This window comes from Balaenoptera borealis, assembly GCF_965194805.1.
Source record: "Balaenoptera borealis genome assembly, chromosome: 18".
NCBI lineage: Eukaryota > Metazoa > Chordata > Mammalia > Artiodactyla > Balaenopteridae > Balaenoptera > Balaenoptera borealis.
In genome coordinates, this window is record NC_138877.1 from 24,303,363 (window position 1) to 24,330,355 (window position 26,993).

General features: G+C 36.8%; 1 long non-coding RNA gene across 1 annotated transcript; it reads right to left on the reverse strand.

Annotated features, from left to right (window-relative positions):
* LOC309615718 lies at window positions 1–25,965 on the reverse strand. Its single transcript, XR_014237014.1, has 3 exons — window positions 17,300–25,965; window positions 7,877–8,005; window positions 1–3,266 (listed from the first exon to the last, which is right to left on the reverse strand). It is a non-coding gene; the product is annotated as an uncharacterized lncRNA (long non-coding RNA).
* Window positions 25,966–26,993: the final 1,028 nt, after the last annotated feature.

Sequence of the window (26,993 nt, forward strand, 5' to 3'; positions counted from 1 at the left end):
TTAATTTTTCCATTTGTCTTACTGAAGTTATTATTAATTTTGAGGGATATTTTTTAAATGGATAATAGTCGTACCCTATTGCAATAAGAACTGTGGAAGTAGGTTGCGCACAGATTGTAATCCTTTGATTTCATTGGGAGATGGATATAAATGAGAAGAAATTTGATATGATGCTTCTCATACTTATTATTATATACTCTGTGGGATGTTACAAGGATATTAGAAATAAAATATCCCCCACGTTGGCTTAAAACAAGTTTTATTTCTGTGTTCATAAATTCTAACTGAATAGATCCAGTACATTTATATTGAGTGTCTACATAGATTAGATTTTGTTAAGTACTTTCAATTAGCTAAGACCTCGCTGATAAATTATATTTTGAAACATTGAAAATCAAAACTGCATTTGTCAATATCAACTAGTGTTATCATCATGACATTTTTCAAATTATAAAATCTCAGTAGCCAGAATGTTTTCATTTAGCTCTACCAAGGGGTCCTCACCCTATGATTTATTATGATAGAACAGGGTGACCATGGTGGTTGTTTAATGTGTGTGCGTTAACAGCTCGAAAAATCACTAACAGTATTGTTACTCACTTAAGGACAGAGCTTGCTAGCAAAGCAAGCATTTTATTTTGGAAGTGCATGTTCTGCTTCTGAGATGGTACCAAGTAAACCACTTTTATTCTGAAAGTACTTTCTGACAAAGACCTACCTAAAGGCTGAAATTAATCCACCCATCTTTCATAGATGGAAAAATGAGCAAGAGAGCAGATAAAGCTTGGCTCACTGAGCAGACAAAAACTAAGTGAAGAGCAAGGGAGAAGGAACAGAGTACTTTCCCTAGAAGGACATGTCTTTTTCCACAGACGTTTATTTCATTTGGTTGGACTTTTATTCTGTCCACGGTGACAAATGTTTTCTCCTGTAATGGCCCTCTACTGTGGGTTTTTTTTTTTTAACTTTCTCTTATTTCTACTGAGAAATCAAAGTAGATTTCACTGCAGTGCTGGGCTAGATTCCAGTTTTCCCACTGCACCCTTCATTGCTGGGCCCCATGATTGATTCACTTTGAAGGGTGAGGCATGTGGTACCTACTGGGGGAGAGGACGGATGGGAGGTTGTGTCTCCATCTTTAAGTCTCCAGTCTGTCAGCTTGGTAGGATGTTATGGTGTGCAGAGATGTAACAAGTGTCTGACGGAAAAAGAGGTGCTGGAAAGGACTTGAGAAGTTACCTAAATGTTCTTCCCGAGTCTGCAAATAAGATCCCACTTGAACTGTCTGAAACCAATGAGAGACTATTTGTTTTCAGACCTGCATACCTAGGTATCCACTTTCCTTTTGAATCCTAATATAGATTCTCCTTTCTTAGAAACCTCATTGTCTAGAAAGCCTAAGTGTTTCCCGACCTCCTCACATGGCACTTTATTTCTTCTGTTATGGAGACAGAATGTATTGGTCATCATAGACTTAAGTCTCAGGTCATCCTTTTTCTCTTCAGGAGAGAGAAATCCATTTTTTTGAACCTTTTCCTTTGAAATTATACAGTCCACAAATTTGTTTATCCCCACAGTTTTGTTCTGAGTCTCTTAAGTTCTCTACATTCCACTTAGGTTTGAGAATACAGACAGGTTGCAGGAACATGAAAAATCATCTATTGTTGTTTCTCAGTGGGGCCACTATTGACATTTTCAGGGGGACACTTCTTTGTGATGCAAGATCAGCCCATGGATTTTATCAATAGGAAGGTTAGTAGCCCTGCCTTCAAGGAACTAAAGACCAGCAGCACCCCGCCACCCCGTCCCCAGTTGACGTGATAACCAAATTCAAACCTCCTTTGCCTGTCCCTGCAGAGGAGGACCCGGATTGCCCAGACCAGAGAGTCGCCCGTGAGAGTTGAGCATGCTGAAATGGGCAGAGTTGAGCAAATGGTGGGGCCGGGCCTGGACCCCGGTTTTTAACTCTGGGTGCCATTCTCTTCCCCCCTATCATTCTTCAATTCTGGGTCTACACTGGCTTTTCAGCTGTCTAGAAACACACCCACGTGCGTATATGGATACTCTTCTGGAGAACCAGAATTTCTGGTTTGGTGTTTAGGGGAGATCACTGTTGTCTGATAGGGGAACATGGATGTGGGGAAGATAACATCAGAAATCAGTGCAGGAAAACAGGAGAGAGTGGACAGCTCTGGGGACTTACAGCAAAGACAGGGCTCGGACCCCAGAGGAAATAGTGGGGCTGGTGTTGCAAAGGTATCATCAGCTCAGTCACTGAGAGAGGAAGGGGTAAGAGCATCTGAAATCCAAGGGAAGACTAGAAGAGGTCAGTAGCAAAGGAGTATTTTTTCACTTGCTTTGTATCACGCACCCCAGTGTCAGCTCTCTGCTCCGTCACAGGCTTCCTCGGTAGTTCAGGGATCAGTTTGCGGGTAGCTCAAATGGCCCTTCACTGCAGCTGAAACTCTCTCTCCCATCAGCCCCGATATCCCTCACCCACCCTCCATCCACATTTCTGCCTTGTCCCTCACTTATCTTTTGGCAGCTCCCCCCATTCCTGCCCTCCATTCTTCATGTCTGCAGAGAATGAGGAAATGACTTGATGACTTCTATTTCTCTGGATTCTTCCCAAATCTCAAGTAAGGCTATCCATTAAAAGGAAAGTACATAGAAACAATGAGCTTCAGGAAATTTCTCCCACAAAAGCTTTGTTAAGGGGTGTAATCTCTTGAGACATTTACCGTAATACAGGCACAGCCTTTCCATAGAAAAACAAATTCTCATTCACTGCTATTTTCTTTGGACTTGACATAAGGAATCATTGAATTCCTTAGTACAGAGGTTACTTAATAAGAAAATGAGAAGAATTCATGATTTAAAGACACAGTTATAAGTAGGGGTATCTTGGTTGTTACAGTGGATTACACTTAATCTCCACCTTAGCTTGCACGAAATACACACAGCAAGTACAGAGTTGCACGTGGGAACTGAACTAAAGGACTCTTTTTCTTTGCTCTCTAGTAAAATGAAGAATCGTACATGATAAGATTTATCATCTATAAATAGACCACGTTTATGGAGATAGAAATAACATCAAAGGCCTCCCTTACCTTGTGTTGTTTAATTATTTAAAGCTTTATAACTGAGTTCCTGAGCCCGATTTTTCAAACATGGTGACTTTCCTGTCCTCTCTTCTTTGGTGCACAGGACACCAAGTTATATGTGACTTCTCAGAGTTTCTCATTTTCTGAAGTGCTCTACTAGTTCTATAAACAAGGAAGAATAAATATTAGATTTATGAGACCATGTTGCTCTAGCAGTTGAAAAATAGCATACAATAAAAAATACAAGCATGTAATGTTGAAAATTATAGGCCAATATGCTCTCTTATTGTGAGTATATATCTAATCCTCATGCAGAGGATTACGTTTTCAGAGTTTCAGTACATTCAGAGTTACAGAGACTATGTTTTCAGAAAACTGTGGGCTGTGTAATACCACTTGTATCTGTGATGTATTTTCACCCCTCATGTTTAACAATATATCTCAAGTGAGTCTTGCCTCACTAATGAAATGTTTCAGACTTATTTACCACTCGGATTTAAAAACAAACAAAACTCTCCGGATCTTGCTATTAATTCTAAAAATTACATATGATCCGAAGTTAAGATGTTTGTGGCTTCCTTTGTAATTACATTAGAAAATGTCTGATGGCAATTTTGAATCAAGAGGAAGTTTTGTGAGGAGTTTAAAAATAAAAAGTCAATTGTGGTCTTTCACAGCTAGTCAGTACTTTATGTGTGTAAATTGTTACTTCAAAATCCAGACTCTATTTACACATTTTTAGCAGCAATGAAAATGTAGCATCCATTGACTGTGCCCCTAAAGCTTCACATTCACACCCTGTAAGGAAGAAAAAGAGTAACCTACATGGATAGTGTATGAGTTGAAACACTCTTTTAAAACTAGAGGATTCAATATAATTATGTTCAGGTAATTCACTTCCTTCTAGAAATGACCATCCATTTGCCAAAAGTGCCAATGATTCATCATATCAAGGACAGTTTCTTCTTCTACATTAACTCTCCATTGTTCCTCTTGCTAAAGATGGAAAATAATCAGCCTTGTATATTCTGGGCTCAAAAGTAAGAAAATTGAACTTACTGGACTAGCTCCTTCTGATTGCCTAAATTTCTACAGCATTCTTCTTTTAAACAACAAAATTTAAAAATATATTAAATTTTATTATGAAGTAGTTTAAGCCTACAGAAAATAATAGATGTATGTACCTACTGCCATATTTTATTTTAAGATTTTCATTTTTGATGACATTTATTGTTTTCTTTCTAATTTTACAAGCAAAACATGCATGTTCATTGCAGACAAATAGAAATACATAAAAACATAAAGGAAAAATAAGAAATCACCCATAACACCCCCCTGAGAGAACCTTCATTATTAGCATTTTTATGCATTTCCTCCCAGTGTTTACACATTTTTAAAAATTGAGGTGTAATTGATCTACATCACTAAGTTAGTTCCAGGTACACAATATAGTGATTCAGTATTTCTGTACCTTACAAAATGATCACTGTGATATGCCTGGTTATCATCTGTCACCATACAAAGATATCACAGTGTAGCTATCTGTATCCCCCATGCTTTACATTTCATCCCTGTGACTCATTTTTGTTTTTGTAACTGGAATTTTGTACCTCTTAATCTCCCTCAACTATTGCACTCATCCCCCAATCCCCCTCCTCTCTGGTAACCACCTCTTTGTTACATTCTGTATGTATGAGTCTGTTCTTTTATGTTCGTTCATTTGTGTTGGTTTTTAGATTCCACATATACGTGAAACCATACAGCATTTGTCTTTCTCTGTCTGACTTATTTCACTTAGCATAATACCCTCTAGGTCCATCCATGTTGTCGCAAATGGCAAGATTTCATTCTTTTTTGTGACTGAGTTGTATACCACATGTTTATCCATTTATCTATTGATGGACACTTAGGTTGCTTCCATATCTTGCCTGTTGTAAATAGTGCTGCATTGAACATAGGGGTACATATATCTTTTCAAATCACTGTTTTTGTTTTTGTCAGAATAATGCTCAGAGGTGGAATTGCTGGATAGTATGGTAGTTCTATTTTTAATTTCTTGAGGAGCCTCCATACTATTTTCCATAGTGGCTGTACCAATTTACATTCTCACCAACAGTTGACTAGGGTTCCTTATTCTCCACATCCTCACCAACACTTATTATTTGTTGTCTTTTTGATAATAACCATTCTCACAGGTGTGAGGTGATATCTCATTGTGATTTTAATTTGCATTTCCCTGATGACTAGAAATGTTGAGCATTTTTTCATGTGTCCATTGCTATCTATATGTCTTCTTTGAAAAACATGTCTGTTCACGTCCTCTGCCTATTTTTCAGTCATTTGTTTCATTTTTTGATGTTGAGTTGTATGAGTTTTATATATTTGGGATATTAACCCCTTACCAAATATATCACTTGCAAATATCTTCTCCCATTCAATAGCTAGCGTTTTTGTTTTGTTGGTAATTTCCTTCACTGTGCAGAAGCTTTTTAGCTTGATGCAGTCCCATTTTTTAACTTTTGCTTTTGTTTCCCTTGCCTAAGGAGACATTTCCAGAAAGTTATTGCCAAGGCCAGTGTCAAAGAGTATACTGCCTGTGTTTTCTTCTAGGAGTTTTATGGTGTCAGGTCATGTAAATTTTTAATAAATTTTGAGTTTATTTTTGTATGTGGTGTGAGAAGGTAGTCCAGTTTGATTCTTTTGCATATAGGTGTCCAGTTTTCCCAACACCATTTATTGAAGAGGCTGTCTTATCCCCATTGTGTATTGTTGTTGCCCCCTTTGTCATTGACTAATTGCCCATATAAGTGTACGTTCATTCCTGGGCTCTCTATTCTGTTCCATTTATCTATGTGTATGTTTTTGTGCCAGTACCATACTGTTTTGATGACTGTATCTTTGTAGTATAGCTTGAAATCAGGGAGCCTGATTCCTCCAGCTTTATTGTATGTTTGCTTTTACCAATGAGATTTTTCCTTTTATAGTTTTCATATTTCTAGTTGTACTCTTCTCTTTTTTGCTTAGAGAAATTCCTTTAACATCTCTTGTAAAGCTGGTTTAGTGGTCCTGGACTCCTTTAGCTTTTGCTTGTCTGTAAAACTCTTTATCTCTCCATCAAATCTGAATTGTAGCCTTGCTCAGTAAAGTATTATTAGTTGTGGGTTTTTCCCTTCATCACTTTGAAAATATTGTGCCACTCTCTTCTGACCTGAAGAATTTCTGCTGAAATGTCAGCTCATAGCCTTTGTGAGTTCCCTTGTATGTAACTAGTTGCTTTTATCTTGTTGCTTTTAATATTCTCTCTTTATCTGTAATTTTTGCCGTTTTAATTCTAATATATCTTGGTGTGGACCTCTTTGGGTTTATCTTGTTTGGTATTCTCTGAGCTTCCTAGACTTGGATATCTGTTTCCTTTCCCAGGTTAGGAAAATTTTCAGATATTATGTCTCCAAATAAGTTCTCTACTCCTTTCTTTCTCTCTTCTCTTTTTGGGACCCCTATAATGAGAATGTTAGTACATTTGATGTTGTCCCAGAGGTCTCTTAACATATCCTCATTTTTTAAAAAATCCTTTTCTCTTTTTCTGTTCAACTTGAGTGATCTCCACTACTCTGTCTTCCAGTTTGCTGACCCTTTCCTCTGTATCATGTAATCTACTGTTGATTGCTTCTTTTTTATTGCAGTCATTGTATTCTTCAGCTCTGTTTGTCTCTTCTTTATATTTTCTAAGTCTTTCTTAAACTTTTCACTATGTTCATCCATTCTTCTCCCAAGTTCATCAAACATCTTGAATTCTTTATTGGGTAGATTGCTTATCTCCACTTCACTTAGCCCGTCTTAGATTTTACCTTGTTCCTTCATTTTGAAAATATTCCTCTGTTGTCTTATTTTGCCTGATTATTTGCTTTTATTTCTATATATTAGGTAGGTCAGTTACATTTCCCAATCTAGGAAATTTGCCCTTACATAGGAGACATCGATGGGTCCGAGCTGCACACTCCCTTCTGTTCACCCTAGCTATATGATCTAGGTATTCCTCCCCCTGTGTAGGCTGCATGGACCCTTCTGTTGTGGTGGGGCTGATTACTGTGTGCTGATGTGACTGGTCTCCAGCCTGGTTGGTTGCCAGGCCCTGCCTAGTACAGAGGCTGCTGGCCACTGGTGGGTGGTAGGGGGCCTGTGTCCCAGTTAGCTGCCTGCATGACCCAGTAGGTCCTGGACCCGGTGCTAGCCTGACTGTGGGTGGGGCTGTGTCCCTGCAAGGCTGGCTGCTTGGCCTGGGACATCTCAGGACTAATGCTGAAAAGTTGGCGAGTGGGGCCAGGTCCAGGCACTAATTAAACTAGAGGGAGGACTCCAAAATGGTGCCTGCCAGCACTAGTGTTCTCATGGTAGAATAAGCTCCTAAAAATGGCTGCCACCAGTGTCTCTGTCACCAGGGTAAGTCCCAGTTGCCTCTTGCCTCTCTGGGAGGCTCTCCAAGATCAGCAAGTGCGTCTGACTCAGACTCCTTCCAAATTATTGCTTCTGCACTGGGTTTCTGCATATGCGCAACTTTGCATGTGCCCTTTAAGAGCAGAGTCTCTGTTTTCTGTAGCCTTCCGGTTTTCCTGAATGCAAGCTCTGCTGGCCTTCAAAGCCAGAAATACTGTGGGCTCATCTTCCTGGTGCAAGACCCCCAGGCTTCAGAGCCCAGTGTGGGGCTCAGACTCCTTGCTTCTTGGGGGAAATCTATGCAATTGTGATAATACTCCTATTTGTGGGCCACCTACCTAGAGATGTGGGTCTTGACTATATGGCATCTCCGCCCCTCCTACTGATCTTGTTGTGGCTCCTCCTTTATCTTCAGTTGTAGAAGATCTTTTCTGCTAGACTTCAGATCATTCTCATTGATAGTTGCTCTGTAAACAGTTGTAATTTTAGTTTGCTATGGGAGGAGGTGAGCTCAGGGTCTTCCTACTCACCACCTTGGCCACCATCTCCACTGCCATATTTTAAAATGTTAATACTTCTAAAGTTGCTTTGGATATCTTTTTTAAAGTGAAAAAAAATTACCATTCTTTCTATTTACCCATCGCCATAGATACTATAACTTATATGTCTATATATATGGGATATTATTTTTAAGTTTACATAGATGAGATCATACTGATTTATACCTTTCAATTTGTCTTTCCTCAACAGTTTTTTTGGGGTTTTTTTTTTAGCATTATCTGTTAACATATGGACATTAGACTTATTCATAGTAGTTAATTGTTTTATGTATCTACCTTCTCATAATGGAACATTCACCAGTCTTTTTTTTTTCTTTCTGGACAACCACCTTCCTACACCCATCTCATCATTCACAGTAGACACGTAGACATGTAGATATGGGTTTAACGTTTGGTAGTGCAGCACCCTCCCTGCCATTGAATAGGCACTTAGGAAACAGTTATTCTTTAACTCTACTAGAAAACCTTTTATTTCCTTCTTGTCAACAAAGTTTTCTATTTTGTTTTGTTATTACCATTAGATGTGCCTCTGTCCCTTTTCCACTGAATTTTCTATGAGCAGTTTCTAATGTGGCTTTATTAATTCCATCTAAATCAAGTATATTTATGTGTAAGCAATGAGAAAAGACCAAAGGAATAGAGCAAAGACAAACAAAGAGAATGAAAGAAGGAAGAAGGGATTACTTCTAATCTTTAGCCTCTGAGACTCGATTGGTATTCCTGAGAGATACTTTTTAAAGGACATTTGCACAGTTTCTTATTCTCCATCAGCTCAGAGGTCAGCCAGTTTTGGAGGCCTTTCTCTTCCATTTAACCAATCAGATACGTCCTTTTGTCTCTTACTTTCATAATAACATTAGAAAAATGTATATTATTTTTTTAAAGTTTGGTATATTTCAAGATCTATCTCAAGTGTTTTTTTAGATTGTGGTGCCTCAAAAAATGGGAGCTATCAAAAATCCTCAAACAGATATATATTTGTACTTTCTAGTAGATTTTACTGTTGTTTTGTGTTTTGCCTAGCATGTGCTAAATAAATATTTGGTGAATGGTTGAATAAATAAACAAAGAAATAAATATTTGTAGAAGTTACAGTAATATTTGTAGAGGTTACATGGTCATTTGATTTAGAGGTATTTTAGTGTTACTAGTAATCATCTTTCATCTACTAAAACACTTAACCTCAACATTTAGATCTCCTGTGATTGAAAACTAAACATCTAAAAACAAATGAAAGATCAGAGTTAGATGAGAGCACCAATTCCCAAAAGTTATTAAAATTAAAGTCTCTATTTAAGGTTACCAGATTATTTAGGGCTCTAAAACAAGTGTCTACTCCCTTAAAATTTTAAGAGCTGTATGTCTCAGTGTTTAGACTATTCTCAAATTCTGTTTTGTTATTCTAAGAAATTAAAGTTTTTTAGTCCATTATATTTTTGTACATGACAGTGGGCTGAGCCAGTTGACACCACTAAAAAAGTGAAACTTTGAAAAATTGAAGAGTAAAAGCAATTATTTCTAGAACTGACAGAGCCTTTCCTGGGTTCAATTCTTGCTCCTTTTAATTATTTTTTCTTTTCAAAGTACTGGAAATTATTAGACTGTAATTGATCTTAGCACTTGTAAAATGTAATTTTCTAAATAAAAAGATTAGTAAGTATTGAGAATTTCCTTTTGTTTCCCTTGCAAGCAATGCTCTGGTCTTTTCTGAAAGTCAAGTTTATAGGGTTTTTCCCCACCCTTAATCTTTATTTTGGTTGTATTTGATGGAGTTCTACTAAGCTAAGATTTGCGCCAAGTTTAGTTTGTAACTGAGTATAAGTCATCAGAAAATAGGATTTCAGCCAGATATTCTTGCACACATTACCTCTAGCTGCTCTGCCAAGTTTCACAGTACTATTTAGGCCTTCCCATATGTCTGAAATCAGCAGGAAAGTGTTTTTCAATCTTAGCTCACATATGTTTTTAAGTAGAAGTTGTTCTGGTAGTACTGATATCCCCAGTAAGAGATTATTACTACTATTTTCTAATGGTAAAGGTATGATTTTTATCAGTATCTATCATAATGATAGCTCTGCGGATGGCTCTGGGTTCTCATTTGGCATATTTGTTGATAAGAGGGCTAGAGGAGGGAGACCTTCAAGATGGCGGAGGAGTAAGATGTGGAGATCACCTTCCTCCCCACAAATACATCAGAAATACATCTACATGTAGAACAGCTCCTACAGAACACCTACTGAACGCTGGCAGAAGACCTCAGACTTCCCAAAAGGCAAGAAACTCCCCAAGTCCCTGGCCATGTGGCTGACAGGGTCTGGGTGCTCCAACCACATGTCAGGCCTGTGCCTCTGAGGTGGGAGAGCCGAGTTCAGAACATTGGTCCACGAGAGACCTCCCAGCTCCACATAATATCAAACGGCGAAAGCTCTCCCAGAGATCTCCATCTCAACGCTAAGACCCAGCTCCACTCAAAGACCAGCAAGCTACAGTGCTGGATACCCTATGCCAAACAACTAGCAAGACAGGAACACAACCACACCCATTAGCAGAGAGGCTGCCTAAAACCATAATAAGGTTACAGGCACCCCAAAACACACCACCAGATGCGGTCCTGCCCACCAGAAGGCACCAGTCCCCTCCACCAGGAAGTCTACACAACCCACTGAACCAACCTTAGCCACTGGGGGCAGACGCCAAAAACAATGGGAACTATGAACCTGCAGCCTGTGAAAAGGAGACCCCAAACACAGTAAGTTAAGCAAGATGAGAAGACAGAGAAACACACAGCAGATGAAGGAGCAAGGTAAAACCCATCAGACCAAACAAATGAAGAGGAAATAGGCAGTCTACCTGAAAAGGAATTCAGAATAATGATAGTAAAGATGATCCAAAATCTTAGAAATAGAAAGGAGAAAATACAAGAAACATTTAACAAGGACCTAGAAGAACTAAATAGCAAACAAACAATGATGAACAACACAATAAATGAAATTAAAAATTCTCTAGAATGAATCAATAGCAGAATAACTGAGGCAGAAGAACGGATAGATGACCTGGAAGATAAAATAGTGGAAATAACTACTGCAGAGCAGAATGAAGAAAAAAGAATGAAAAGAATTCAGGACAGTCTCAGAGACCTCTGGGACAACATTAAACACACCAACATTCAAATTATAGGGGTCCCAGAAGAAGAAGAGAAGGAGAAAGGGACTGAGAAAATATTTGAAAAAATTATAGTTGAAAACTTCCCTACTATGGGAAAGGAAATAGTCAATCAAGTCCAGGAAGCACAGAGAGTCCCATACAGGATAAATCAAAGGAGAAACACGCCAAAACACATATTAATCAAACTATCAAAAATTAAATACAAAGAAAAAATATTAAAAGGAGCAAGGGAAAAATAACAAATAACATACAAGGGAATCCCCATAAGGTTAACAGCTGATCTTCCAGCAGGAAATCTTCAAGCCAGAAGGGACTAGCAGGACATATTTAAAGTGATTAAAGGGAAAAACCTACAACCAAGATTACTCTACCCAGCAACAGTCTCATTCAGATTCAATGGAGAAATTAAAACCTTTACAGATAAGCAAAAGCTAAGAGAATTCAGTACCACCCAACCAGCTTTACAACAAATGCTAAAGGAACTTCTCTAGGCAGGAAACACAAGAGAAGGAAAAGACCTAAAATAACAAACCCAAAACAGTTAAGAAAATTGTAATAGGAACATACATATCGATAATTACCTTAAATGTAAATGGATAAATGCTCCAATCAAGACATAGACTGGCTGAATGGATACAAAAACAAGACCCGTATATATGCTGTCTACAAGAGACCCACATCAGACCTAGGGACACATGCAGACTGAAAGTGAGGGGATGGAAAAAGATATTCCATGCAAATGGAAATTAAAAGAAAGCTGGAGTAGCAATACTAATATCAGACATAATAGACTTTAAAATAAAGACTATTACAAGAGACAAGGAAGGCCACTACATAATGATCAAGGGATCAATCCAAGAAGAAGATATAACAATTGTAAATATTTATGCAGCCAACATAGGAGCACCTCAATACATAAGGCAAATGCTAACAGGCATAAAAGGGGAAATTGACAGTAAGACAATAATAGTAGGGGACTTTAACACCCCACTTTCACCAATGAACAGATCATCCAAAATGAAAATAAATAAGGAAACACAAGCTTTAAATGATACATTAAACAAGATGGACTTAATTGATATTTATAGGACATTCCATCCAAAAACAGCAGATCACACTTTCTTCTCAAGTACTCAAGGAACATTCTCTAGGATAGATCATATCTTAGGTCACAAATCAAGCCTTGGCAAATGTAAGAAAATTGAAATTGTATCAAGCATCTTTTCCTACCACAACGCTATGAGACTAGATATCAATTACAGGAAAAAATCTGTAAAAAATACAAACACATGGAGGCTAAACAATACACTACTAAATAACCAAGAGGTCACTGAAGAAATCAAAGAGGAAATTAAAAAATACCTAGAAATAAATGACAGTGGAAACATGATGACCAAAAACCTATGGGATACAGCAAAAGCAGTTCTAAGAGGGAAGTTCATAGCAATACAATCCTACCTCAAGAAACAAGAAACATCTCAAATAAATAACCTAACCTAACACCTAAAGCAATTACAGAAAGAAGAACAAAAAAAACCCCAAAGTTAGCAGAAGGAAAGAAATCATAAAGGTCAGATAAGTAATAAATGAAAAAGAAATGAAGGAAACAGTAGCAAAGATCAATAAAACTAAAAGCTGGTTCTTTGAGAAGATAAACAAAATTGATAAACCGTTAGCCAGACTCATCAGGAAAAAAAGGGAGAAGACTCAAATAAATAGAATTAGAAATGAAAAAGGAGAGGTAACAACTGACACTGCAGAAATACAAAGGATCATGAAAGATTACTACAAGCAACTATATGCCAATAAAATGGACAACCTGGAAGAAATGGACAAATTCATAGAAAAGCACAACCTTCCGAAAGTGAACCAGGAAGAAATAGAAAATATAAACAGACCAATCACAGGCACTGAAATTGAGACTGTGATTAAAAATCTTCCAACAAACAAAAGCCCAGGACCAGATGGCTTCACAGGCGAATTCTACCAAACATTTAGAGAAAAGCTAACACCTATCCTTCTCAAACTCTTCCAAAATATAGCAGAAGGAGGAACACTCCCAACCTCATTCTACGTGGCCACCATCACCCCTATACCAAAACCAGACAAAGATGTCACAAAGAAAGAAAACTACAGGCCAATATCACTGATGAACATACATGCAAAAATCCTCTACAAAATACTAACAAACAGAATCCAACAACACATTAAAAGGATCATACACCATGATCAAGTGGGGTTTATCCCAGGAATGCAAGGATTCCTCAGTATGCGCAAATCAATCAGTAGCATAAGCCATATCAAGAAACTGAAGGAGAAAAACCTTATGATCATCTCAATAGATGCAGAAATAGCTTTCAATAAAATTCAACACCCATTTATGATAAAAACCCTCCAGCAAGTAGGCAAAGAGGGAACTTAACATAATAAAAGCCATATATGACAAACATCGTTCTCAGTGGTGAAAAGCTGAAAGCATTTCCTCTAAGATCAGGAACAAGGCAAGGTTGCCCTCTCTCACCACTATTATTCAACATAGTTTTGGCAGTTTTAGCCACAGCAGTAAGAGAAGGAGAAGAAATGAAAGGAATCCAAATCGGAAAAGAAGAAGTAAAGCTGTCACTGTTTGCAGATGACATGATACTATACATAGAGAATCCTAAAGATGCTACCAGAAAACTACTAGAGCTAATCAATGAATTTGGTAAAGTAGCAGGATACAAAATTAATGCACCGAAATCTCTTGCATTCCTATACACTAATGATGAAAAATCTGAAGGAGAAATTAAGGAAACACTCCCATTTACCACTGCAACAAAATGAATAAAATACCTAGGAATAAACCTACCTAAGGAGACAGAAGACCTCTATGCAGAAAACTATAAGACACTGATGAAAGAAATTAAAGATGATACCAACAGATGGAGAGCTATACCATGTTCTTGGATTGGAAGAATCAACATTGTGAAAATGACTCTGCTACCCAAAGCAATCTACAGATTCAATACAATCCCTATCGAACTACCACTGGCATTTTTCACAGAACTAGAACAAAAAATTTCACAATTTGTATGGAAACACAAAAGACCCCGAATAGCCAAAGCAATCTTGAGAAAGAAAAATGGAGCTGGAGGAATCAGGCTCCCAGAGTTCAGACTATACTACAAAGCTACAGTAATCAATACAGTATGGTACTGGCACAAAAACAGAAATATGGATCAATGGAACAGGATAGAAAGCCCAGAGATAAACCCATGCACATATGGTTGCCTTATTTTTGATAAAGGAGGCAAGCATATACAATGGAGAAAAGACAGCCTCTTAAATAAGTGGTGCTGGGAAAACCGGACATGTAAAAGAATGAAATTAGAACACTCCCTAACACCATACACAAAAATAAACTCAAAAGGGATTAAAGACCTAAATGTAAGGCCAGACACTATTAAACTCTTAGAGGAAAACATAGGCAGAACACTCTTTGACATAAATCACAGCAAGATCCTTTTTGACCCATCTCCTAGAGAAATGGAAATAAAAACAAAAATAACAAATGGGACCTAATGAAGCTTCAAAGCTTTTGCACAGCAAAGGAAAATATAAACAAGATGAAAAGACAACCCTCAGAATGGGAGAAAATATTTGCAAACGAAGCAACTGACAAAGGATTAATCTCCAAAATTTACAAGCAGCTCATGCAGCTCAATATTAAAAAAGCAAACAATGCAATCCAAAAATGGGCAGAAGACCTAAATAGACATTTCTCCAAAGAAGATATACAGATTGCCAGCAAACACATGAAAGGATGCTCAACATCACTGATCATTAGAGAATTGCCAATCAAAACTACAATGAGGTATCACCTCACACCAGTCAGAATGGCCATCATCAAAAAATCTACAAACAGTAAGTGCTGGAGAGGGTGTGGAGAAAAGGGAACACTCTTGCACTGTTGGTGGGAATGTAAATTGATACAGCCACCATGGAGAACAGTATGGAGGTTCCGTAAAAAACTAAAATTAGAACTACCATACGACCCAGCAATCCCACTACTGGGCATATACCCTGAGGAAACCATAATTCAAAAAGAGTCATGTACCACAGTGTTCACTGCAGCTCTATTTATAATAACCAGGACATGGAAGTAACCTAAGTGTCCATTGACAGATGAGTGGATAAAGAAGATGTGGCACATATATACAATGGAATATTACTCAGACATAAAAAGAAACGAAATTGAGTTATTTGTAGTGAGGTGGATGGACCTAGAGTCTGTCATACAGAGTGAAATAAGTCAGAAAGAGAAAAACAAATACCATATGCTAACACATATATTTGGAATCTAAAAAATCAAATGGTTCTGAAGAACCTAGGGGCAGGACAGTAATAAAGACGCAGACATAGAGAATGGACTTGAGGACATGGGGAGGGGGAAGGGTAAGCTGGGACGAAGTGAGAGAGTGGCCTGGACATACATACACTACCAAATGTAAAATAGACAGCTAGTGGGAAGCAGCCGCATAGCACAGGGAGATCAGCTCGGTGCTTTGTGTCCACCTAGAAGGGTGGGATACAGAGGGTGGGAGGGAGACGCAAGAGGGAGGAGATATGTGGATATATGTATACGTATAGCTGATTCACTTTGTTATGCAGCAGAAACTAACAGATCATTCTAAAGCAATTATACGCCAATAAAGATGTTTAATTAATTAATTAATTAAATTTAATTTTAAAAAAAAGAGTGCTAGAATTCCCACAAACTGCACACTCTTAATTTCTGGTGGATTTCACTTTAGAAAATCAAAATGCTGCTCTGTTCATCTGTCTGCCTACAAGATGTGGTATCGGGACTCAGCTCAAATTATCACCAGATCTGCAGCCTTCCTTTCCTCCCTCTCCTTTCCTGTGGAGGCCCGTTCTCTCAGGAGTTGGGGTGGAGCCCCTGGGTTCTGATACCCTCCAAGAAGTTGAAGCTGCAGAGGAGAAAGAGGACATGTGTCCAGTAATAGGCCTACTGTCATCCTTCTGCATTTTCTTTCCCTTGTCTTTTATATCAGGAGCCATAGCACTTAAAAAAATAAAAAGAAAGAAAGATTTAGACACCAGTGCTTGGCAGAAAGAAGATTGGTCATGGTGTTGGATTATAAGTTTTTCAAATACAGTTTGAAAGTATCTGTTAAAATTTGAAACGTAACGGAGAAGAATGAAAAAAATTTGGTTTTTAATTCAGATTAGAGGATCAGCAAATTCATAATGAGTAAATTGAAACCTGCATTTGGATTCCTTAATATGGAAACAGCTATGGAAAATTTAAAGATAAGCAATGCATTATTTCCAAAAGCATTGAAGACAAAATTAGGTTAACAGGTCTAGGCAGAAAACAAAGCTAATAAGTGTTAGGAACTTAGAAAAATTGTAAATTTCAAGCGTGCTCCTAATACTTGAAGCATAGTTGTAAGTAATTAAGGGCAAAGAATCTCAAGGATGCTTGTGAAAGAGACAAAATGAATATAGGGAAGCCTCCCTAATTTAGGTGAACTAGAGAGAGCATACTTGTTGGAATTATGTGATGTTTCATTTCAAGACAGTTATACACTCTCCAGTGAATACAGTGGTATAAGCTCGTGGCTAATCAAACTGACAACAACAACAACAAAAACGCTCTCTGTCTTGCTTTACGAATCCCTAATTTCTCCCTAGTAATTTTACTTTAAAATGATCTACATGGGGAGAGATTACAAAAGTTTGGCCTTTGATCATCCTAAGCAACTTGTATTGACTTAGAAAACAGTGGATTCACCTAAAGTCAGTGGGCAACTTTATTTGAATATAGGTCTCCTAATATACTTCTGTGACAAATTCATTACTATTTAAATTGAAAGGATATTTTAAGATCACAGGTGTATCAGTGCTGAAACCCAGAAAGATGATTTCCAAGTGACTGAGTATTTTCATTGACATAAAACATTTTATTTTCTCTTAACAGTAAGGTTAAAGGGGAAGAAGAATAGACATTAAAGTTCAGAGCACCTGACTCACAGCTTGTGTCTCCACTGAAGAAAGAGGTCATAGAGTCCGGACATCCCCAGCCTGGGAGAGATAAGTGGGAGGAGAAGATAAGGGCTAGGAGAGGTGATTGCCGACTGGCTTTCTCTTCCCTGTTATCCCAGAATTTGGCATGCAGTCAGTGTTTCTTTAATTTTATGTTCCACTTCTATTGATAGCACAGGGTTTGTGTGTTGTGTACTGGAGGGAGGAGAGGGAGTTCCTTTCATAATAGCCACAAGGGAATGACATCTTTTTATGAGAAAGACATTTTTCTCAATTCTTTCCTGAAAATATGGACAACATTTGAATAAATACTATAGGCGAAAGTTTTCCAGATAAAATGTCTAAGACCATTTCCATTCATTTGAAAATTTGCACACACACAAAGGACTGCTATTTACTGAACAATGCCATCACTGTTAGAAATTCCATCCTAAATTTTAGCAGAGAACGTATAATCCCAAAATAAAGACAAGTTAAGGGAACAGAATGTACTTTTCCTTTCATTTAAAAGAATTTGTGATTGTTGTTGTTTTAAAATTCTGGGTAAAAATCCATCAATCACAGTTTCTTAGGATTATCACAAGTATACGTATTTGAAAACCCTAAGGAGAGCAGTCGTAATAGAATGAGACAGTTTTCAACATTATAGAGCTCAGTTTTCTCCTCAGAAACATTGCTAAATTGAAAGTAAAAGATACCACATTAAGAAATTCCACTTGCATTTAAAATATTGATAAAAATGATAATGCAAGCACTATAGGAAATATAATTTATAAAAATGTATTTCTACTTACTCATTTCTCAGCAAAGTAAAACATAACCCACGTAACACATTCTGCCACCTCTTTTCCTGTCTGCGAATTCCTGTCGTTTGTGAAAATATGTGGCTGCTTAACCTATCGATGGAAAATGTTAAAATTGTGTTTTTAAAATGAATATTAAAGAAGGAGGCGGCAGGTGTAAATGGCACTAACCTCTCATTATACTGCACTTAGAACTTCTTCTTTCTAACATTACCTCACCCTTCATTTTGCTGAGGTCCTGGAGGGCATGCAGAACTCTGCCCATAGTAGGCTGTGATTTAAATGTTTGCTAAACAAATAAATAAGAAAATTAATTAAAGGTGGCCTACAAAGGTGAATTTCCAAAAACCCCATAATTTCAGTGGGCTAAATACCAGATGGTAAGGGTATTGGAGGCATAACGTTACATGTTCTCATTTTACTTTTCCTCTCCAAAGCCCCACTCTATTTATTGCTGTGGCATCTGGCAGGCTTTCTTTTCTGGGCCCAGCATGCTGCATGCCATGTGTTAGCATTTTCCTGGAATGAAAGTCAAGGAAATACCATTTCTAAAAATATGCTTTATGGGTGTTTTAAAATACAATATTTCCTTTCTACTAGCTCATTTGCTTAGGGGTCCTGATAAATGACATTCATGCACAGAAAACAAAAATCACAGTGAATCTGATTTTATCTATGCAACAAACATCACAATTGCCTTAACAAAGGCAACTGCAAGGAGTGCCCTCCTTTTCTGTTTCTGAGGCATTTTATTTTTGTGGGTTTATGGCCACAGGTGCTCCGTGCTCACTAAAAATAGTAGCCAAACATTTACTCAGTGCTTATTGTTCTTTACGTATATTAGCAAGTATAGTCCTTTAAGGATCCTGTATAAAAGGTATTATTTATCATTTTCGTTTTTACAAATAAGGAAATTTAGACATAGACTCTTTATTTAAAAACTTTGCCAAGTTCACATGGCTAGTAACTTATGAGTTGGGATTGCTTTCTTTTTTTTTTTTCTTTTAACTTTTTCCTTTAATTTATTATTTATTGTGAAAGACTCGGTTTTTCAGGTTTCTTTTTTTTTTTTTTGCAAGATTTTATTATGGAAATGTTTAACCACACAGAAAAGTTGAAAGCAATTGGCAGTGAACACTCATACGCTTACCTCTGTGCATCTCTGTTTTTATCCACGAAACCACTGTATTTTTGGAAACATTTCTAAGTAAACTGTAGACATCGCTACAATTCCCCCAAATACTTTGGTATATGTACCATTACTAGAATTCAAAGTTTATGATTTTTTATATGATTCTTATTTTTTAAGTAAAATTGTTAGGTAAAATTTACATATTTACATAAAATGCACAGATCTTAAGTGTACATTTCTATGAGTTCCAACAGAGATATACACCTGTGCTACCCAAGTGTCTATCAACCCCAGAAAATTCCCTCATACACCTTCCCAGCACATCCCCATCCCCACCTCTAGAGTAAATCAATTCTAGTTCTAGAACTCCGTATAAGTAGACTCATATACTACATACTCTTTCGTGTCAGGTTTCTTTTACATAGTATGTTTTTGAGATTAATCTATTCTTGAGTCTATCAGTAACTCATTTCTATCTCTTGCTGAGTGATATTTGATTGCATGAATATACAACAGTTTGTTAATCCATTCTTCTATGGATGGACACCTGTGTTCTTTTCAGGCTCTGTTTTGGATAAGTTGCCATGAACATTCTTGAACAAGTCTTTCATGAAGATATGGTTTCATTTCTTTTAGATCAATATCTAAGAGTGGAATTTTAGTCATAGGTAGGTGTATATTGAGTTTTAGAAGAAATTACCATATCTTTGTACAAAGTAGTTGTACCATTCTACATTCGCATCAACCATATATGATAGTTTTAGTTGTTACACATCTTCAGCAGCATTTGGTCTTGTCAGTCTCTTTAATTTTCGCCATTCTGGTAAGGTAGAATTGGGTTTGCAGTGATATTTCATTGTGATCTAATATGCATTTTTCTTGATGACTAATATGTTGACATCTTCTTCATGTGCTTATTGGCCATATCTTCTTTTGTAAAGTGTCCATTGAAGTATTTACCTATCTTTATATTGGGTTGCTTGTATGTATTTTTATTTTTGAGGTATAAGATATATATTAGTCTCCAGGATTTTATTAGATGTATACATTGCAACTGCTTCCTTCCAATTCCAGTGTATTGCTTGTCTATTCATTCTCTTAAGGATGTTTTTTGTTGAGCAGAAGTTTTAATTTGGGGGGTGTAATTTATTGGGGTTTTTCTTCTTTCATAGACACTGGCTTTTGTATCCTAAGATAACTTTATGCTCAAGTCAAAAAAATTCTGTGGTTTCTTTGAAAAGTTGTATAGTTTTAGATTTTATGTTTAGATTTATGATCCTTATTGAATTAACTTTTGAATATTATATTTATTATGTTTTGTATGTTATTTGTTTATTATCTTCTTTATGGGATGTTTAATTCTTCCAACACTATTTTTGAAAAGCCTTTCCTTTCCTTATTGGAATGCCTTAGTGCTAGTCTCAAAAATCAAGTGACCACGTAAGTGTGCACCTATTTCTGAGCTCTCTATTCTGTTCCATTGATTTTGTTGCTCCTTATGCTAGTACCACACTGTATTGATTACTGTAGCTTTACAGCAAGTCTTCAAGTCAGATGTGTAAGTCCTCCATCTTTGTTCTTTTATAAAATTGGCTTAGATATTCTATTTCTTCTGAAAATTTATGTAGATTTTAGAGTTAGCTTACCAGTTTTAAAAATAATCAGTTTAGTCAGATTACAGTTGAGAATATGTTAAATCTGAGGCTCATTTTGGAAAGAATTGACATCAGTATTGAGCCTCTCAATCCATAAATGTACATTCATTCTCTTCATTAATATTTCCCAGCAATATTTTATAGTTTTTAGTGTATAATTCATACATGCCTCTTGGTGCATTTATTACTAAGAATTTTATGTATTTTTAATAATTTAGGTGTAATTTAAATTTTTTATCTTCCAGTTCATTCCTGCTAATATGTAAAACTGTAAGTGTACTTTTATCCTGATACCAAAATCAAACAAAGATACAGACCAATATTTGTTACGTATGTAGACTCAAAAATCTTCAACAAAAAAATTTCTAGCAGATCAAATACAACAACATGTAGAGAGGATTATACACCGTGACCAAGTGGGATTTGTCTCAGGAGTGCAAGGTTAGTTCAAAATTCAAAAATTAATGAATGTAAGACTCCATATTCATAGAATAAAAGACAAAAACCATATGATCATCTCAATAGATGCAGGAAGAGCATTTGACAAAATACCTTTTGTTAAAAACACTCAACGAACTAGGAATATGAAGAAACTTTCTCGATCTGATAAAGAATTATCTATGACAAACCCCCAGCTAACATCATACTTATTGGTGAAAGACTGAAAGTTTCCCACCTGAGATCAAAAAACACAAGGATGTCTACTCTTGCCACTTTTATTCAGTAATTTACTGGAGGTTCTAACAAGGCAGTTAGGCAAGAAAAATAAATAAAGGGCATCTGGATTGAAAAGGGACAAATAAAACAAACTCTGTTTACAGATGACACAGTCTCATATATAGAAAATCCTAAGGAGTTCACAAAAAAACTGTTGAGCTAATAAATGAGTTCATCAAGCTTGCAGGATAGAAGATCAGTACATAAAAACCAGTTATATTTCTATATGCCAGCAATGAGCAATCTAAAAATGAAATTAAGAAAACAATTTCATTTAAAATAGCATAAAAAATAACAAAAGACTTAGGAAAAAATTTAATAAAAGAAGTGTAAGACGTGTGCACTGAAAACTACAAAGCATGTTGAAAGAAATTATGACCTAAATAAATGGAGAGATACCACATGTTCATGTATTCAGCATGTTATTTCTCAATATTATTTTTGTATAGTTTTTTGTCCCTGATCTTCTATTTCTTATTTGTCCCATATTCCTGGCCTTTTTATTTGGTCCCAAGATTTTGCATCTTCCTTTTTGGGCTTAAGACCCTGAAATTCACTTTTACAGCTTAGACAACTCTCTTGAAATCCAGAACCACATTTCACGAGGTCTTTGAAGCGTGTCCACATGGATACTCCATTTTAAATGCCTTATACTCAATTATTTTCTTCCCAAATCCTTTCCTCACAGTGTATTTTCTGAGATAAAAAGACACCTTTACCCCATTACTTCATCCATATTTATCTCCATCTTCTCTCACTTTCCACATACAATCACTTAAGTTCTATTTATAAATCTTCTAAAATATCCCTCAAGTTAATTCCTTCTTCTGTGTTTCCATAGCTGCTGTTTCTTCTCAGGTCTTTAATATCCTCTGTGGAGTACACAGCATGCTTTCTAACATTTGTCCTTACCTCAAGTCTCAGCCCCCTTCAACCCATTCCTCACTCAGTCAGAATAATGTTTCTAAAAATATAAATATAATTAAGTCACTTTTCTACATTAAATAATTTAAAGATCTTCTCTTATAGTGTTTGTTTTCAAGCTTTTTTCTATTATTTTAAAGTAATAGAATTTTGTTTTCAAAAGAAGTTTCAAATACTAGAGTCAAACAAAGAAGTAAATGGGTGGTGGGAGCCGAGTTTCTCTCTGTCAGGGTCTTTGCAGATAAGCAAGGAGGGAAAGCCAGAATGAACTATTTAGTACTGGGTTATAGTTGGACATGTTAGTATGATCTCATGTTTAGTGTAATATATATACAGATGGATGGATACAGAAACAATTATAGCTATGTATATATACCTGGGCTTGAATACATACATTCCTAACTCTTTCTGCTGAGAGGGCCTGGGAGCAGTGATACCCCAGTAGCATCTTAGCACACCCATGCCCAGATACTAGTTTCTAAATATCATCCTCCATTAAAAGGAACTAGGGATCTTTGGAGAAATGGCTGATTCTAGGGCTGGGGCAGTAAAAATACAATATAGGACTGAATTATCTGGTTTGCCCTAAAACAATAAAGTGCTCAAAGAACAAAAGGATGGGGTCATGTCAAAGGAATAGAAGAGCCAACCTAAAATAGTTACCAATAGCAGAAGCTGGAACAATTTGAGCAACAAAATAGATAATACGGTATTTATTGTCCTATAATCTAAAATAGAAAATAAACGTGCATGAGTTCATCCTAATATAAACAAATGATTAAACAAATTAATAATTGGAGTAGAAGGGACAAATCTTCCTTGTAGAAGAATTCCAAATAATGTAGGTAGATATAGCCCCCTCCAGGAAGTAAAGCTTACCCTCATCCTTCAGTGTGCGCTGGAGTGACTAGCTTCCAAATCAGAGAGCTTGTGAAGAGGGAAAATAGTTAACTTTACAGTGAAGAAACTCAGTATATACTACCTTAACCGAGCGATCAAGGTTAGCATTGCAAGTGCCAAGTCTTGTCGATGATATATGCCCCCTGATATGATGTGATGGAAAGTGTACCTCACCTCTGTGGCGTTCCTCCCAAAACCCATAACCCTAGTCTACTCATGAGGAAAACATCAGACAAACCCAGAGTGAGTGTGAAATGCCTGGCTAATATTCCCCAAGACTGTCAAGGTCATGAGTAACAAGGAAAAACTGAGAAACTGGCACACATCAAAAGAGACAGAAGAGACATGGTGTCTCGATGCAGTGTGGTGTCTTGGATTGGATCCTGGAACAGAGAAAGTACACAAGTGGAAATACTGGTGAAATACGAATGTAGTCCGGAGTTTAGTTAATAGCAAGGTACCAATGTTGGTTTCTCAGTTGTAACAAATGTGCCGTGGTGGTAACATAAAGAGATTAATATTAGGGGAAACTGGGTGAGGTGTTTATGGGAACTCTCTGTATTATCTTTTCAACTTTTGTAAATCTAAAATTTTTCCAAGTTCAAAAGTTATTTAAAAAATTTAGAAGGCCCAGCAGAAGACACACATTGGCAAAGGTACTGTGGTTGAAGCAGAGTTTCGGGGCCCAGAGTCCTGACTGGTCGGCCTCTCCTTCACTCTTTTCACGCCTTCCCAGTCTGTCTCCCTCCCTTCCCGGGACCCGAGGGTTCCCTGGCATGTGTATTGCAAACTACTGCCCCATAGAATAAAATCCCAAGTCCTAGACATGTCTTCTGGGGCCCTGCACATTCTCACCCTTGCCTAGTGTTCACCATCATCTGTTGACTTTCTTGCCTCTTGTGTTTATTTCATTCATTTACTCTGAAGGCGATTTCTTTTCCTCACTCAGACCATGACCTTCTTGTTGATTTTGCACATGCTTCTCTCTCAGCTTGGAAGACTTTTCTTAAGCTTGTTCAGCCACCAAAACTCTTCATTTTGTGCCCTCTTTATATGGTCCTAGAATGCAGCTCAAGAGTCTTCTCTCTGAAGTCTCTAAGAGAAAGGGAGGTGCTCTGAAAAGATTTCTACAATAACATGTAGAAATTGGCTGTGTGCGTGCAACTTTCCTCCAATAGTTGACAAACTCCTTAAGGATATGTTATTCATCTCTCTCTGCCAAATATCAAGAAGTGCCTAGCACATAGTAGGTATTCAGTAAATGTCGAATGGATGGACAGATGGATGAATAATAGTAGCAAGTTTATTAAAACAAAATTATTTTTGAAGCATTTGTATTTATTTGAATTTAGTTGTTATAAAGTTTCAATTGAACATTTTAATAAGCAAGTTGATCCCAGTTTGCCAGCTTAAAAAGAAAAACATTGAGTTTTCAAGAGTAAATAAGTATTTTCTTTTAAATTTTTAATTGGAGTATAGTTGCTTTACAATTTTGTGTTAGTTTCTACCATACAGCAAAGTGAATCAGCTATACGTATACATATATCCCCTCTTTTTTGGTTTTCCTCCCCATTTAAGTCACCACAGAGCACTGAGTAGAGTTCCCTGTGCTATACGGTAGGTTCTTATTAGTTACCTATTTTATACAGAGTATCAATAGTGTATATATGTCAATCCCAATCTCCCAATTCATCCCACCCCCTTCCCCCTTGATATCCATACGTTTGTTCTCTACGTCTTTGTCTCTATTTCTGCTTTGTAAATAAGATCGTCTATACCAATTTTTTCAGATTCCACATATATGTATTAGTATACAATATTTGTCTTTCTCTTTCTAACTTACTTCAAAAGTAAATAACAGTCAATTCAATCAGTATGTATATACAAAATATTGAGGGTTGTTAGGTTTTATGCCTTTAAATTACAAAAAATTGACATGGTGCTTACTTTACAGTAAATGAAACAGGTACTGTAATGTGCCTTTTCAGGCTGTGGGTGTTGGAAGTTGTCGTCAGTAAAGCTGGCCGCATACATTTGTCTTCATTAGTCATTCCAGGGTGATGCTTTCTCATGCAGGTGGCCCAGCTATTCTCAGGCACTTTAATTTGCCAATTATTATACACATGGCTAAGAACAGATAGTGATTAGTCTCACATTTTGCTCACTGGGCAGCTTAATGTTCTTGTCACCTTACATTGAGTTTTAAATGCGCAAAGCACAAAGAGTGTCAAACGTTTTTCTCAGACTTGGGGGTGGGTGTGTGTGGGAGGGTCATACCTAGTAACTTGAGTTGCGTCTGGATACAGAAATTGAAGGGCCTGATTGATTAATAAAAGAACAAGATAATATGGCAAAAGTACATCCAGGAAGGTAACATGTGTGTATGTGTGTACATTACCTTTCTCGATATATTTCATCCCTTAGATGTCTCTTTTTCTTTTCTTTCACAGAAGCACCACCTGCTAGTTTATGGAATCTGCATGCTAGCTTGGATGGGTTAGATTACTACCATTTAAGGAAACAAAGAGAGAATGGTAGGATGTTATTTACAAAATAGCACTCAACCTTAATAATTTCCTTCTTTGAATATCCTCAGGCAACATAGGTTACCCAAAACACAGAATGAGATGCATCATAAAATTGACATAATGAATATTCACTACCTTATGTTTTGGACAACTTTGCTCCAGCTTGACTCACTAATGCCTTCTTTTAAAAATTGCAGTAGAAAGGTAGAAAAGCTCCCTTTGGAAAAAACTAAAACCACACTGGCAGTTTTGTCTGCTATTCTTTTGCCTTATTGCCTGGGAGTGAAGTTGACTCATTTATGGAGACTTAACCCAGTACCATTATTAGAAAAGATTATTTAACATTATAAGAAGGCATGGGAAGATATCAGGCACACAGTATCCCAGACATAAACTTTATTTCCTATCCTCTCGAAGAATTTGTTTGCATATAATGTTGTTCACACCACTGATAACAGAAAGTGTATTTAATAACTACTCAGAATTAATATGCTGTAGTATGCATGGCTGCCTAATTTAATTTATCTCTGATTAAGCCTATTATGTTTGAGATCACTTTACAGAAGAGATTTTTTTTTTTTTTTGCCAGCTGTAAGCTTATTTGAATTGTAATATAAGTTAATAATGTGTGAAATACCAGTGGTGCCTACTTCTCAGTGTTCTTTTTGCCAACTGGCTTCCTGAGGTGATGCATACCCAGATCGTTCATACCCACACCCACTGAGTTCCTATCTTGCATGAAGGCCAGATATTGGAATAAATACGAAAGTTAACTATTTTAGGGGTCAAGGACAAATGGCACAGTGTTGCTTTAATTCTGAAATCCAGAGAGAAGGCCACCGCATTATAAAAGTAATTGAAAACCAATACTGATAATCACATAACATGACATAAAAGACAGCACATAACTTTTGCGTGATTTTTGTCCTAAATGTATTCCTTCAACATTAAATAATCATCTGATCGGATAGAGTAGGAACCTCAAGCGTTTGGCAATGAACTAAGCAGCTTTTGCCTTGATGC